General features: G+C 36.9%; 1 protein-coding gene across 2 annotated transcripts in view; it reads left to right on the top strand.

Moving 5' to 3' along the window:
* Positions 1-16605, top strand: part of LOC106059395 (gastrin/cholecystokinin type B receptor-like) — a 134743-nt gene that overhangs the window by 87245 nt on the left and 30893 nt on the right. The window lies entirely within an intron of this gene.

Raw genomic sequence — 16605 nt, 5'->3', positions numbered from 1 at the left:
TTTAAAAAAAAAATCAGCAATGTCAAGACATTGAAATTTTAGGAAAAATAAAAAACTGGACATTTTATCACCGGCTATACATTTAGAAAAAAAACTTAGGTCCCGTTAATTTTTATAAACACAATTTCTTATTATCGATGCGCTAATGGTAAGTGATACAATCATGAACTTATCCTTTGAGAAACCGTAAAAAAAAAAGGAGCGTAAATGGGCATTCGAGCACAGTGGCGTAGCAAAGGGTAGGCGGAGGGGGTTCCAAATTCCAAAATAGCTCATGTGTAAAACACTTATTTGTAGTTTGTATAGAGACGCACCATTATTGATGGACTTTGAACTCGACTTAGTGATGTCATGACTTAGTTTGGCTAGAGACTACTTGGGGTTAATTAAGTCAGTTGGTGAAAGGATTCTTTAGGGATAACACGAATTTATAGACAGACACTCGACTGTGGCCTTTTTGAGTATTAAACCATCATTTGAATTGTCTAACGGTTCGGACTTAGCTTCTTCACTTGTTACTTTGTGTGAGTCTATGTTCTTTATAGTTAGTCTCATTGAATACACTCGCACAAGAAACTCATACATCTCCAGAGTAATCTGTCGAATTCAGACAGGCATCACTAACTACAAGACAGAAGGCATATCACACATGTCATGCTGTCGAATGTCAAATTGCAGGGTCACCTAAAGAGGTCAAGTTCCCTGGGCCACCAAATCCTTAGCTACGCCTCTGTTCTGGCATATACCAAGTGGGCCGGTGGGCCAGTACCCAATGGGCTGATGGCGCAACTATGAATGACATTATGTACCATACATATGATAACGGTAACCGTTAAAACATTAGATATATATCATTCTTTTTAAGAGGCAAAATAAAATGAACATCTATAATGTGTTTACAACATTCACTGCGGAAACAACCACGCCTCCAAAAGTCATGCTTCGGTATCTCTCTCTCTCTCTCTCTCTCTATCTATCTGTATCTATATCTATATCTATATCTATATCTATATCTATCTATCTATCTATCTATCTATCTATCTATATATATATATATATAGATATATATATAGATATAGATATAGATAGATAGATATATATACCGACCCGAGACACTAATTGAAGATAGTAGACCCCAATTGCGTCATTATACTCTTCCTGTTGTCTGAAATATATCCAATAATTTCATATCACGTCACACCTTTTAGACTTCGGTCAACGACCTTTGATTTAGTGAAGACCCACTTGCCCACATTACCGACACTGAGAATGTTATGTCAGCGTTTTGTTGTGTCCTACGCCAAAAAAAAAAAAAAAAAAATCGTTCGAATGAAATCTTTTTTTGTTTTAATGCAATAAAAAAAATCATTCATTTTTGTTTCTGTCACGTGATTGACCTTGAGGAAGGTAAAAAAGTGAGAGAAGACTGTAGACGCTCTTCATTGATCGAGGAGTTTATTTTCCTGATATTTTTTTCTTTCCTTTCACGTCTGACTGTAGGGGCTTAGGTAATGAAGTGGAAAGGCAACGATTTTGTCCAATAGGTCTTCTAGTAGTTGTCCAGTGACTACCATCTCGGCTAATGGAGTCCGACACGGAACCGGAGTCGTGGAATTCAGTCGCTAATGCGTCATCGCAGATAATAAAGCTGATCTATTTAGAGGAACTAGTGTAGCGTTTAATGGGGGGGGGGGGGGACATAGGAGTCTCAATCTTGAAGTAATCTGTCGGGGAGCAACATGGGGACGAAAGGGATGGGTGGGGGGAGCATTGCTAGCGGCCCCCCGAAAGTTGAAACGTCACTATTTGTGTGGGATTTCTGTCTGCATGTGCGTCTGTCTCCCCGTCAGTTACGTTCGAATCTAAAAAAAAACAACAAAAAAAAACAAAAAAAAAAACAACTTTGAAAATCCGATTTCACCATATTTTGTATTCTACTAAAAACAGTTGTTACGTTAACGGTTGATTTTATTGAGTAAACGCTTTTTTTTTTTTTTTTATAAACTATGCAACTTATTTTTATTATGTTTAGATGACATTCTAAAGTCATGTGACCTGTTCTGTTTGAAAGATTGTATATTGCTCTTTGCTGGTGGAGATACCGTCCAGCTTGTTTGTAGTGGTCATTTCAATGTGATTCCTGGTGCCGATTAATTGAGCTACTCTTCTTTGTGATTGCAGGATAACATTGACTTGAGTGTCGTAATTAACTGGTCTGTCCAGTTGTCCATGGAAGATCCTGCCTTTGATAATCTATCGGCCTTCTTATTTCCCATGATTCCTGTGTGCCCAGGGATCCATTGTAATAGGACTGTGTTTTTCAAATGTAACATCATATGATGGTTGATCTTGATCAACTCTCTTGGCTTAGATGGGACGATAGTATTCAACGCTTGAAGATGGAGAGTCGGTAAAGACAATTATATCTGATGGTGTTTGCAGTCCGCCATTGAAGCTGTTTTTTTACTGTCAGTAATGTAAACACAACAAAAAAAAGTGGATAGTTTCTATTGCGGCCTGACTATAGTATAGTATTTAATTTTTCATATTTACGTGAGTAAAAACTAGACAGGCTCGAAACGATGGCTCGCTGCACACCAAGATGATACGATCCTACCCAGATGGACATTTCATGGACTTTGAATGTTCCTCGTAGACTTGTCCGTGCTGCGCCTTCTTCTTTATTTGACTTACTCTACCCTGCGTCTTTTGTTTGTATGAATGAATAGTGAGCTCCAGACGACAGTAGAATGCATTACTTACGCTCAGACGCACTAGTCATTATATAAAATACCGAGTTTTCTTAAAATTATAAGCTACAGCGATTTATGAAGCTGTGAGTGTTTTTATATTAATTCATATTTCTGTTCGAAATCGGACATAGTTTGAATACTCTAAAGAATATGTAATCATCTTGCAATCGATTTCTGGCACATTTTTTTTCTCTAGGTTTTAATATTGTAAAAAGAAAAAAAAAATGAAAATTGAAACGGCGCAAATTCTTGAAGCTCGAGTTCTATTTAAGGAATATTGGATTTTGACAAGTCATTGTAGAATTCTAGCATTGGAAATTTATATAAATTGTGTTACATAAATATTAGATATAAGTTTATTTATAATTAAATCAGGCTTCAGGCTTCACGACTTTAAAGTCCACATTAAAAGGCATTCTGAAAATATCTAAATTGCATTTAATTCTTAAACTATTCTTTCAAAGTCACCATGAAGTGTCCACACATTAATTCCAGAGCATGTCTTGGGTCACATTAGGTAGGGAACAAAACCTTGTGAAATGAGACAAGTCATTTTTTGCTTGTTGATGAGCTAATAAGATAAGATAAGATAATTTTTATTGATCCGATCAAATGGAAATTCAGTTTGACTACAATCGACAACATCAGCGTAACTACTGTACAATAACAATATGGATGAAAAATTCGAACAACATTCACACCCGAAACACATACACACTCACAGCCAGCGCTTTATGAATTTGACTTCTATGTACTTCTCGCTGATGATCTTGTAAGACTTTGTTAGAAACCTATAAGATGATCCCAAATAGCGTGTGGATAAATTGATTTCTGTCATTGTAGGTAAACATTGAACTAGTTCATATGACAGGCAAGATAAACTTAGATTTCAGTAGTATTTTTAGTAGAAACATGTGACGGGCCGAATAAACCTTTCAGTGGGATGGAGTTAGCTAGCGGGCCGTAGTTTACTAATTGAGCTTGAACATTAAACACATTTAAAAAATCAACAACAAAAGTCAGATACTTTCATTGTATTAACTTTTGTATGTATCATTATTTCGTTATGTCCCAATCTCTATTGTTTGTATTACACGGAAATAAACTACAGTTTCACTGATTAGACCTAAAAGAAAATTGAAACTTTATTTTAAACCTTTGCTGACAACTTTCTGGAGTTCACGGATGGTTAATGATCAACGAAGTAGTCCTATAGTCATAGTTAAATTTCAACTATTCTTTATTAAGGTTGACCACAGTACATTTAAATAAGACCAAATCACTTGTTCGACAACTCAGAGAAATGATTCTATGGTGTATCATTGTATTGTTAGAATGAAAGATCACAAGAAACATAAAGGACAAAGATATTGACCATAGTATTTCAAAGTGTTTTAACAAAGAACTCATCAAGTCCACTGAACAGTCCAATTAAATTAATGAACTTTAATTGACTTTTTCGAAGGATAACTACTTGAGAACTTTTACGCAATTCAAAAATAGATAATAGTGTGTTGAGGCTCAGATTTATTATTATGAAAACCAAATTTCTAAAAAAAACTCTTTTGAACTAATGCTCCATACCTCTAACTACCTAACAGAATATTAGCGCTAAAAGCTTTAACCTTCTGGTACTTTTCACAAGGACAACAAATTTTGTTTTGTTTTCATAAAACCTAATTGATTCATAACTGAAAAGCTCTAAATAATGATACAGAAATGTTGTCTTCAACAAAAACTAAACAGCCTCCATTTTAGACAAAAATTTGTTCTGTTATTATTCCTTTCAAAAGGACGAAATATTTAAGAAAAAAAAAGTAAATACAATTTTTTTCCCTTTTAAATCAAGGACACATTTTCAGTGCATATTTCGAAAATTTTGATCTTCATATTCTAAAAATGGCTTCTTTTCGTGGGTTAGAAAAAAAAATCGCATTTTTTTATGTGATAAAAGTAAGTTCAAGATAAACTGAGATCTTAAAAGTTAAAGTAGAATGAATCCTGGGATGAAGGTTGAGAAAGTATATGAAATATTTTAATGTTTTCATTAAGTACCCTATACATTGTTATTGGAATGGGAAACACTATTCATTGAAGTGTTTTTTGAAATTATATTTATCTTATATACATAATAAATGCATTGTTTCTGTTTTAAAATAAATATAAACTCTGAATTTATAACTTAAGTAGCTCGTATAACTTAAAACACTTCATTAAGGAATACCAGTCATTCTCCTTCTCTGTACTACATTGGCCGTGTGGGTGTCCGTCATTCTCCTTCTCTGTACCACATTGGCCGTGTGGGTGTCTGTCATTCTCCTTCTCTGTACCACATTGGCCGTGTGGGTGTCTGTCATTCTCCTTCTCTGTACTACATTGGCCGTGTGGGTGTCTGTCATTCTCCTTCTCTGTACCACATTGGCCGTGTGGGTGTCTGTCATTCTCCTTCTCTGTACCACATTGGCCGTGTGGGTGTCTGTCATTCTCCTTCTCTGTACTACATTGGCCGTGTGGGTGTCTGTCATTCTCCTTCTCTGTACTACATTGGCCGTGTGGGTGTCTGTCATTCTCCTTCTCTGTACTACATTGGCCGTGTGGGTGTCTGTCATTCTCCTTCTCTGTACTACATTGGCCGTGTGGGTGTCCGTCATTCAACGGCCCTTTGAAGAACGGTGAGTGGACCCTGACAGGATTGTTGAAGTTTTCTTCCATCTCCGCCCATGGTTCCTTGGCACCCCAGGGTGTTCTCGTCTTGCCTACTTATTTGCCTACTCGTCTAACGAACTTTGCCTACTCGCCTAACGAATTTTGCCTACTCGCCTAACGAATTTTGCCTACTCGTCTAACGAACTTTGCCTGCTCGTCTAACGAACTTTGCCTGCTCGTATAACGAACTTCTCCGACGAACTCCACTATGATGCTGGGAAGCGTTTCCCGGACGTCTGCCTACCATTCAGGTGATCAAGTGCGTGTAAAGTCTAGCCTTAATTATCGATCCAATACATTTTAAAAAAATATTATTTTAGAAAAAAAAAAAAAAAAAAAACAGCAACAGCAACAAAAAACCCATACAAAACCATTTGCATAAATTAAAAAATAATGTAAAGAAAAATCTTCCTTGTTAACATAGTCTCTCAATTTACTATTAATAGTAAATAGTTGTTAAAAATGGTGTATTTTTATGAACAAGAAATGCATGCCTTTTTTATTTGAAAAACTAAACGCTTCACTTTCAGAAAAGAAAAAAGTAGCCGATGCAACATTGAAAAATTTAAAATGTCATGATATTGGATTTTCAAAATCTTTTCTAGTTCTTGCAATGTAAACGGGACAGACGGACAGACAGACAGATGGACGAACGGACGGACAGACCACACAAAACTAATAGCGGCTATTCTTTTTTCGAGTGTCGCTAAAAATTCAATATATTAGTAATAACGTTTAATTGTGTAGACTAGAAAATGTTTTTAAAAAATCAAAGTGGATTACAAATATAAAAAGTTATATAAATTTTATTTATATTTTTCTTTTGCCAAAGAAAGGGAGACCACTGTTATTCTTTCCTTTCATAAGACCTTTCTTTCCTTCCATAAGACCTTTCTTTCCCTCCATAAGACCTTTCCTTCCATAAGACATTTCCTTCCATATGACCTTTCTTTCCTTCCATAAGACCTTTCTTTCCTTCCAAAAGACCTTTCTTTCCTTTTTAATTCTTTTTTATGAATGTGTCATTTGGGACAATGTCGTAGGCGTTATTAAGATGACATTAGGCATCCACATATTCTAGGTCATCCGCACTAAATCTAGGTTGAGATCTTACTCAGGCATAGCATTCAATATTGTCAACAAATAAAGTCCAATATCAATGACATATGTTGCACTGTCAGCTATCTTGAATGACTGTTTTTTATCCCACAATATCCGCTCAACCCATATACTGGGCAACTGGGGAATGTAATGACTTTGATCATCCGTAGATAAGTCCGGGTAGAACAGACGGGTGGGACTTAACGCTGATATCAGATCCAGACGAAATGACCACCGGGAGCCAGTCAGGTGATCGGTGGCTATTCACGTGCACTGAGGTCCATGCTTTGTGGCATCATGTCCATTGAAAATACTTTGTCCAGATGCTGACGTCTACAGAGATTTCACTCATTTTTTTTACGTTCATATGTTTGCATTCGTTCTAAGGTTCGGATTACGAGAGCGTCTAAGTCTAAAAAAAAGTATTGATAGGTTGATCATTGGATTGCAGCTCCAAATTTGCAATTGTCGAGAATGTTGCTTCATAGACTCTTCGATACGATAGGCCAGTGATGCCCAAAATACGGCCCGAGGGCCAGATCCGGCCCGTGACGTGGTTTCATCCAGCCCGTCGTCGGTACAAAGTGTAGAAACTCCCCCTCCCCCTTTTTTTTTAGGGCCCTGACTTTTTTTCTGATGGATTGGTACCATGATATTTAAAATGTGTAAGTTTATGAAATGGAGCCGAAGAAACTAAAAGTGGACTCCGAATTCGGAATCTATCAGGAAAAGTGAACGGATCTTTACCTTTTGTGGAACACAATAAGCCAACATATTTGTTTTGTAAAGTGTGTCTGTTATAAATCACAACAGCATATAAACGGAATATAAAACATTCTAAGTTTGGGCCGTGAATTAAAGATTATTTAACTACGCCTGAAGGATCGATGGGAATATTTAACAACAAGAGACAAGAAAAAGAGTCGTTTGCTAGCTATCTACAATGTTGGTCACATTGTAAGTAGAAAAATGAAGCCAGTTTCCAACACGTAAAAAAAATGAATTTCTTATCTCCCATTAATTAATTTAATGACTAGATCCACGAGTTTCTAATAAAATTGTTTCAGGTCAATTTCGTTTGGTTTTGTACATTTATGGTCATGTGGCCCGCGACACGAGTGTCAGAAATTAAAATGGCCCGCAGGTCGAATTAGGCTGGGCATCACTGCGATAGGCCAATACAAGCACGCTTCCCACGGTCGCTCTGTCTCTAAGTGAAGGTTTCAAGCAGGTTTCTATGTACCAGATATAACCAGTGGTTAGAAAAACCCAAGACACACCAGATTTGAGATGACGCCGTTGACCTCCACCGATAACCACACAAACCTTTCGGGTGTCCACGTTAGAATGGCCCCTTTAGAAACGGCGTGTGGATCTGACAGGGCTGTCTTTCAATCCCCGACCAGTGCAATGAACAATGTTCTTAGGCACCCCAAAAAGAGTTATGTTTTGCCTCATTATTGGCCTAGTCGTGTCATCTAACGACCATATCCACCAGGGCGTCACTTTTCTGCTTGGTAGCGTTGCCCGGGGATGTATTTCCGGACATGTCATACTAAACCGTTTTTAGCATAGGCTGTTACCTTGAACACAGTTGAATAAAGGTGAAAGCTTGTCTTTAAGAAATGAACACTTAACTTTCATGGACAAAATCTATACAGCTTACAAGTTTAATGTAGAAACAGAACTGAAATACCAGGATTATTTGAAAATATCTTTCACCTGACTTCAAAAACTTTAATAAATACACGTCTTTCTGTCACTTGTCACCGACATAGTTGACCTTAGTCCTTTTTTAAACTCATCTGTCTCAATCCAACTTGATGGTTTCATCAGAAATCCTTAGCCAATACAAAAAAACGCACACAGATTTTTTCTCCTTCCTTTGTTTTTTTTTTTTCATAATCCAGTCCCAGGACTTCTATTCAATCAGTTTTTTGTTCATAATTCAGTACCAAAACTTCTATTCAATCAGTTGTTTGTTCATAATCCAGTCCCAGGACTTCTATTCAATCAGTTTTTTGTTCATAATTCAGTCCCAGGACTTCTATTCAATCAGTTTTTTGTTCATAATTCAGTCCCAGGACTTCTATTCAATCAGTTTTTTGTTCATAATTCAGTCCCAGGACTTCTATTCAATCAGTTTTTTGTTCATAATCCAGTCCCAGGACTTCTATTCAATCAGTTTTTTGTTCATAATTCAGTCCCAGGACTTCTATTCAATCAGTTTTTTGTTCATAATCCAGTCCCAGGACTTCTATTCAATTAGTTTTTTGTTCATAATCCAGTCCCAGGACTTCTATTCAATCAGTTTTTTGTCCATAATCCAGTCCCAGGACTTCTATTCAATCAGTTGTTTTTTTTAAAACAAGAAACAGAGAAAGATATTGACAGAGACATGGTGGAATATCTTTGTTCACACTCTCAGAAATGAGAATCCCGGGTTCGAATACCGGTATCTTAAATTTCGGGATCTTTGGGCTGCTTTGAGTCCACCCAACTCTAATAGGTTTCTGACATTAACCACGGAAAATGATTAATTTATCTCATTAACCCTAAAAATCGCAAGGTCTGAAATAGGAACTTTCAGAAAAAAGAGAGACATGGTTGATTGATGTCTTTGTCCATACCCACACAATATTGTGATCATTGAAATTTACCCTCAACCAGAGGCATCCATCACATCTGGATGTGTGAGTAAAAATATCAAGGATGAAAGATTAAATTATTAAAAAATAATAATTATTATTAATTATAATATCAAATTGTCTTTGTTTATCTAAACCTTTTTGTTGGACTAACAAGATGACATTGTTTAACTGGACCGACTTGATTCAACCAGTAAACAAAGCATAGAAACAAAGAAACAAAGATGATAGAAATATAATGTAAATACTAAGAATTCAAAGACTCAGATTTGATACAAATGAGATGCAAATAAGTTCAGAAGAGGTTGTCAAGAGAAATGTCTGATCAAAGATCAAAACAGACTTTAGATCAATACAACTAAATACATAGAGCACACAAAGGACGCAAAACAAAGTGATAGTGAGAGAGGAATGGACAGTAGGTCTAGGTCAATGTGACACAAAATCTATAGAACAGACAGGATGTAAGTAATGTCTTCTGCTTGTACCTGGGCTCAGGATTGGTCATTTATTTGCAGAATAATTGGGTGGCTAAGCGTCTTTCTAATAGGTTGGTTCTGATTCTTCTTGGCCATTTTCAATGGCAAACATGAAAGATTTTTAAAACCAATTCACAAAAACAAATAAACATACTTAGATGCAAACAGCTCAATATTTTTTATTAATTGATATTTTATGAAATTATTTTTTAAAATACAAAAATATTAAATATTGAACAAACAAACAAAAAATTGCCTTGTGACTGAGATGTAACAAAGAAATACAATTCATTTTTTTCTTGTTATGTATACCTAAATAAATACAAACAAAATCTATTTCTATAAATTTTGTTCAAGCGTAACTCGATAGAAACAGACCATAGACAGTATTTAATGCTGAGTTTTAAAAACAACATTCTATACATTGACATTTGTTCATTTCTCTTTCAAATCCCGATCTCATTTTTTTAGTTTTCCTAAATTTTGTTTTCAGCATGTCTTCTTAAAACAATGCTGGTATCCCGATGATCCAGTGTGACCTGTTATCTCACTACTTGCAGCTTGTTTCTCCGGAAATATATTTTCTAAACAATCGTCTTCTATGTTTCGAAATATCTTTGATTGTATTTTAGTATAATTTCAAGTGTATACAACTTCGGATAATGACATGTGTAGGCTACTGGGGTTAATGACATGTGTAGGCTACTGGGGATAATGAAATGTAGGCTACTAGGGTTAATAACATATGTAGGCTACTGGGAATAATGACATGTGTAGGCTACTGGGGATAATGACATGTGTAGGCTACTGGGGATAATGGCATGTGTAGTCTACTGGGGTTAATGACATATGTAGACTACTGTAGATAATGATATGTGTATACTACTGGGGATAATGACATTTGTAGGCTACTGGGGATAATGACATGTGATAATCTACTGGGGTTAATGACATGTGTGAATACTGTAGATAATGACTTGTGTATACAACTGGGGATAATGACATGTGTAGGCTACTGGGGTTAATGACATGTGTAGGTTACTTGGGATAATGACATGTAGGCTACTAGGGTTAATAACATGTGTAGGCTACTGGGAATAATAACATGTGTATGCTACTAGGGTTAATGACATGTGTAGGCTACTGGGGATAATGACATGTGTTGGCTAATGGGGATAATGACATGTGTAGGCTACTAGGGTTAATGACATGTGTAGGCTAATGGGGATAATGACATGTGTTGGCTAATGGGGATAATGACATGTGTTGGCTAATGTGGATAATGACATGTGTTGGCTAATGGGGATAATGACATGTGTTGGCTAATGGGGATAATGACATGTGTAGGCTAATGGGGATAATGACATGTGTTGGCTAATGGGGATAATGACATGTGTAGGCTACTGGGAATAATGACATGTGTAGGCTACTGGGGATAATGACATGTGTAGGCTACTGGGGATAATGACATGTGTAGGCTACTGGGGATAATGACATGTGTAGGCTACTAAGGATAATGACATGTGTAGGCTACTGGGGATAATGACATATGTAGGCTACTGGGGATAATGACATGTGTAGTCTACTGGGGATAATGACATGTGTTGGCTACTGGGGATAATGACATGTGTTGGCTACTGGGGATAATGACATGTGTTGGCTACTGGGGATAATGACATGTGTAGGCTACTGGGGATAATGACATGTGTAGGCTACTGGGGATAATGACATGTGTAGGCTACTGGGGATAACGACATGTGTAGGCTACTGGGGATAATGACATGTGTTGGCTACTGGGGATAATGACATGTGTTGGCTACTGGGGATAATGACATGTGTAGGCTACTGGGGATAATGACATGTGTAGGCTACTGGGGATAATGACATGTGTAGGCTACTGGGGATAATGACATGTGTAGGCTACTGGGGATAATGACATATGTAGGCTACTGGGGATAATGACATGTGTAGGCTACTGGGTATAATGACATGTGTAGGCTACTGGGTATAATGACATGTGTAGGCTACTGGGGATAATGACATGTGTTGGCTACTGGGGATAATGACATGTGTTGGCTACTGGGGATAATGACATATGTAGGCTATTGGGGATAATGACATGTGTAGTCTACTGGGGATAATGACATGTGTTGGCTACTGGGGATAATGACATGTGTTGGCTACTGGGGATAATGACATGTGTTGGCTACTGGGGATAATGACATGTGTAGGCTACTGGGGATAATGACATGTGTAGGCTACTGGGGATAATGACATGTGTAGGCTACTGGGGATAATGGCATGTGTTGGCTACTGGGGATAATGACATGTGTTGGCTACTGGGGATAATGACATGTGTTGGCTACTGGGGATAATGACATGTGTAGGCTACTGGGGATAATGACATGTGTAGGCTACTGGGGATAATGACATGTGTAGGCTACTGGGGATAATGACATATGTAGGCTACTGGGGATAATGACATGTGTAGTCTACTGGGGATAATGACATGTGTTGGCTACTGGGGATAATGACACGTGTTGGCTACTGGGGATAATGACATGTGTAGGCTACTGGGGATAATGACATGTGTAGGCTACTGGGGATAATGACATGTGTAGGCTACTGGGGATAATGACATGTGTTGGCTACTGGGGATAATGACATGTGTAGGCTACTGGGGATAATGACATGTGTGGGCTACTGCGGTTCAGACTTGGTGTACGTACTGCCTCTATTGGCGGGATACTCTTACTGATGATGCGTAGAAAAACAAATCATTGTCGTCTGGCAATGAAAACAAATTGCGTCACAGACCCTTCTTCTTTCTAGGAACAGTTTGATCTACAAAAGGACTGAACTGTTTATTAGTTTGAACCCGTGTTGGGTGTAATGTATCCCTGTTTGTCCATCACTTTCTTTCTGTTGAACTGGGAACTTTGTTTGTCTGGATAATACTTCAGTACTCAGTGGGTACTTCCCAATGTGGTCTAGTCAAGTCTGGCTAGATATGAGTTCACGCCCTTGGCTCATCAATTTCAAACTAGAGAGCCAAATCCCATTGCGCCCCCTTCTCTTTCTCAATTACAGCCCCCCCCTTCCCATAGACACAAACACACACACACACCATAACTACTTTTTGTCTATAATGTAGGGCACGTCGTTTGCCCCAGACTGTAATTAACTTTTTCTACTAATGATAATAAAAAAAGAGACGTGTCATTTTTGAATATAAAATTTTGAGATTTCTTTTTAGGGTCAACAGTAATAAGGCTCCCGTAGGAGGGGAAATACAACATTCAATAGTAATATCACCACCACCACCAACCAAAAAAAAAAAGACTTTAGTAATGTAACTTAGTATATCAGGATTAATTGAATTTTTTTGTTTTTCTTTCCCAAATGATAAATCTTTATATTGTACGACATTTTTGTTTAACTTGATCGTTGTCCGTGCATATTATCTTTTGTTTCGTTTACATTCAGTTTGTTTATTTATTCCCTAATTTGAGTTTTTAAGTTTTCTAAAGGATAATTTAAGATGTCTGTTCCTAAACACAGTATAGTTAAATGAACCAGTTAGAAATGCAATGATATCAAAACTCTTGAGATACATTGTGTGTATTTAGTGCATTTCTCAGCCCCCCACCATCATAATATAGTGACAGAATGGTCGGTGACAGTAAAGCCTCTGTATCAGTTTAGTCGGGGACAGTATAGTCGTTGACAGTTTAGTCGGGGACAGTATAGTCGTTGACAGTATAGTCGTGGACAGTATAGTCGTGGACAGTATAGTCGTGGACAGTATAGTCGTGGACAGTGTAGTCGGTTCCAACCAGGACAAACTAAGAGTCAGTTTCTGTCTTGTTTTACAGTTTTGGTTATACCTTGAGAAATAAAGATTGTTATGTTTTAAAACTCAAGACTTCCTGCAGGTGGTAGGGCATGTCAGTGGGCTGACGGTCCTAGCGCATAGCACACAACTATTTTGTAGCGAAGACCAGGCTACTCAGGCCAACATCTAAGTTTAATCGTTTCTTTAATATATAGATCTAATGGTAATCTTAAGTGGCACGCTTTTGTCCTTTCACTGAAAGTCAATCTTTTCCAAAACAACACAAACAAAACGTAAGCATAGAGAACAAAGTTAATGATTGGACTCTAGACTAGTATTTCTAATGACATTATTCACGACGAGGGGAATTATTGAATTATTAACAAATGACCGAGCAACATAGAAACGAAACAATCATTTTCTGCGATCCTATTCACAAAGAGAAGTTAATGTGCATTGTATTTCCCTGGCTTAAGAACTGTTACAATTTGATAATGAGAATTGAGTTTTTCAGATATTTCTGTTCATTTACACAATAAAAATAACGAACCGAAGAATGTGTGACTATTTTGGCCATTACACTGTCGTGGTTTGTCCCCTTGTAGCGTGCTATATAAATGTAGCTCACGATTTGCTGTAATGCGCCAACCCATGGCCTTAACTTCCACTAACTAGAAATTTACATTAAAAATATGAATATCAAATATTTTTTTTAAAGAAGAAAGATGAGATTATATTAACAAATACTCTGAGCTTTTAGATATAAGTATTTCTTTTTTTATTAAACATGGGTTTTTATCGAAGAATAGTAGGGGCCTCTAGAAAAATAGTAGGAGCCTCTACAAAAATAATAGGGGCCTCTACAAAATAGTAGGGGCCTCTACAAAAATAGTAGGGGCCTCTACAAAAAAGTAGGGGCCTCTACAAAAATAATAGGGGCCCCTTCAACTATCCTGTCCCGGGACTTCCCTTACTTAAATCGGGCCCTGTAATAAAGTGACATACAATTCCTAATAATTTGTTTTATAATTAAGTGGCTTGCATTTCCGAATATTTTTTTAAAAATCCTTTCCACTTCGTGCAAGCCTACATCTTAAGAAAGTAAGACTAGCAATTGTCCATGCTGGTCATGTGACCCCCCCTCACTTAGCAGTTAGGGAGATGGACATTTCCCGAGGGGTCGAAAGATGAGAAGCGTGAACTGTCTAACCAGTAATGATTTGTTTATCTTTGCCCCGTCCTTTGTTAACCCACCCCCTCACTTCCTCTATTTTTATTAATTCTTTTTCTGTTTTCAGGAAACAAAATATAAAACTAATAATGAACCCAGTGAATCAGAACATTCTTTCGGGCAATATGTATTGAACATTCTATTTGTTTAATTAACATACCACAAAAGTTGGAGGACCCGGAGTTCGCAGACGAGATAGCAATATTACTTGACAGACGACAAGTTATGCATGAAAAGGTCACCGTTTTAAATGAAGCAGGAAGAGTGTTGGCCTTAAATAATTACCAAAAACAAATACAAAAATAACATAAAATAAAGCAACAGGTGGAACAGATGAAGACCTTAAAATTCGAGTAAATCTGGGAGACCTAAGAACAATAAGGAAATCTTCTCACATGTCTAAGGGGGCTAAGATAATCTTTACCTTGAATGTCTTTGGAGTCTTACTAGCCTGGAACGGAGCACGGCTGAAACAATAACAGCTAACAAGAATAACATACACAAATACTTTTTTAAAAAAAAGCTTATATTAAGTGTGGCAACGATCTAAAATGCCCACCGGTTGCGACCTTGCAGGTCAGTGGTCAGGATTCTATAAAGATTAGTCTCCAGTCAACCCTTCTCTGGTCAACCACTGCTCTAGCCAATCGTCAATGTCACAAAACAGAAATGAGATATTTACTTCTTAATTACTTGTGTGATTTATTTTGTTTTTAACGTCTTAATGATGACTTCTATAGACTGGTTGAAGATTACTTAGTTGATATCGATAAATTATAGTCAATATTTAAAAAAAATGAATTAGTTATACTTTTATTATAATGTATACTTTTAGTTTCTATTAATTATATTGAATAGATAAACTTAGAATCAGCCCCCAAAGTGGTCCCGACAGTCAGGTAAAAATGCAGGTTTCAATATTTGTAGCATGAATATCAAAAGCTATCAACTCCTATCAACTCCTACCAACTCCTATCAACTCCTACCAACTCCTATCAACTCCTACAAACTCCTACCAACTCCTATCAACTCCTATCAACAACCAATTCAAGAAAGAAGAGACGTGTACGTATCGAAAGTATCATTATTGTATTATTATTGTATTATTATTAGGTCGACTGACGACATGGTACCACAGGATACGTAGATTTGTTAATGTTGTTATTATTATTGCATTGCTAATATTACTATGTATTCAATAGTCTATGTGTGTGTGTATCAGTGTGGTTCAATGTAAACTTGACCTAACTGATGCTATTGAATGATGACCTAATGGACGGTTTTGTTAAGTGTCAATCTAATACTTAAGGCTTCAAGGAAGAAACCGTTCCCTTGGATTAAATGTCTAAAAAGGACATTGTCTATTAACATTGTCTTAGGATTAAAAGGACATTGCCTTTTACCATTGTCTTAGGATTAAAAGGACATTGCCTTTTACCATTGTCTTAGAATTAAAAGGACATTGCCTATTAAACATTTCAGAAAAGAAAAAAGGAGCCGTTGCACAAGAACTTTGCAAGATCTAAAATATTAGGATGTCGGATTTTCATTTTATTTTTTGGGATTTTGGCAATCAAAACGGGACGGACGGATGACAGACGGACGGACAGACCACACAAAACTTATAGGGGTTATTCCTCATTTGGGGGCCGCTTAAAAAAATTGCAAATATTTAAACTCTTTTGTTTTGGTAAGTAAGTGTACTTCAAGGTCTCACTACTCTATTATATTGACTAAATTGTACACACATTTCGATAGAACAGTATGGTATTCAAGATTTATTTGTACCGTAATATAATTTGACTGTTTCTTCATTTTACACTGTGTTGTTTGTTGTAAGATGACGTCATTA

Source organism: Biomphalaria glabrata, chromosome 5, assembly GCF_947242115.1.
Source record: "Biomphalaria glabrata chromosome 5, xgBioGlab47.1, whole genome shotgun sequence".
In the NCBI taxonomy this organism is placed as follows: Eukaryota; Metazoa; Mollusca; class Gastropoda; family Planorbidae; genus Biomphalaria; species Biomphalaria glabrata.
Note: the sequence above shows the minus strand (reverse complement) of the source record. Positions and strands in the feature narration are given on the sequence as shown.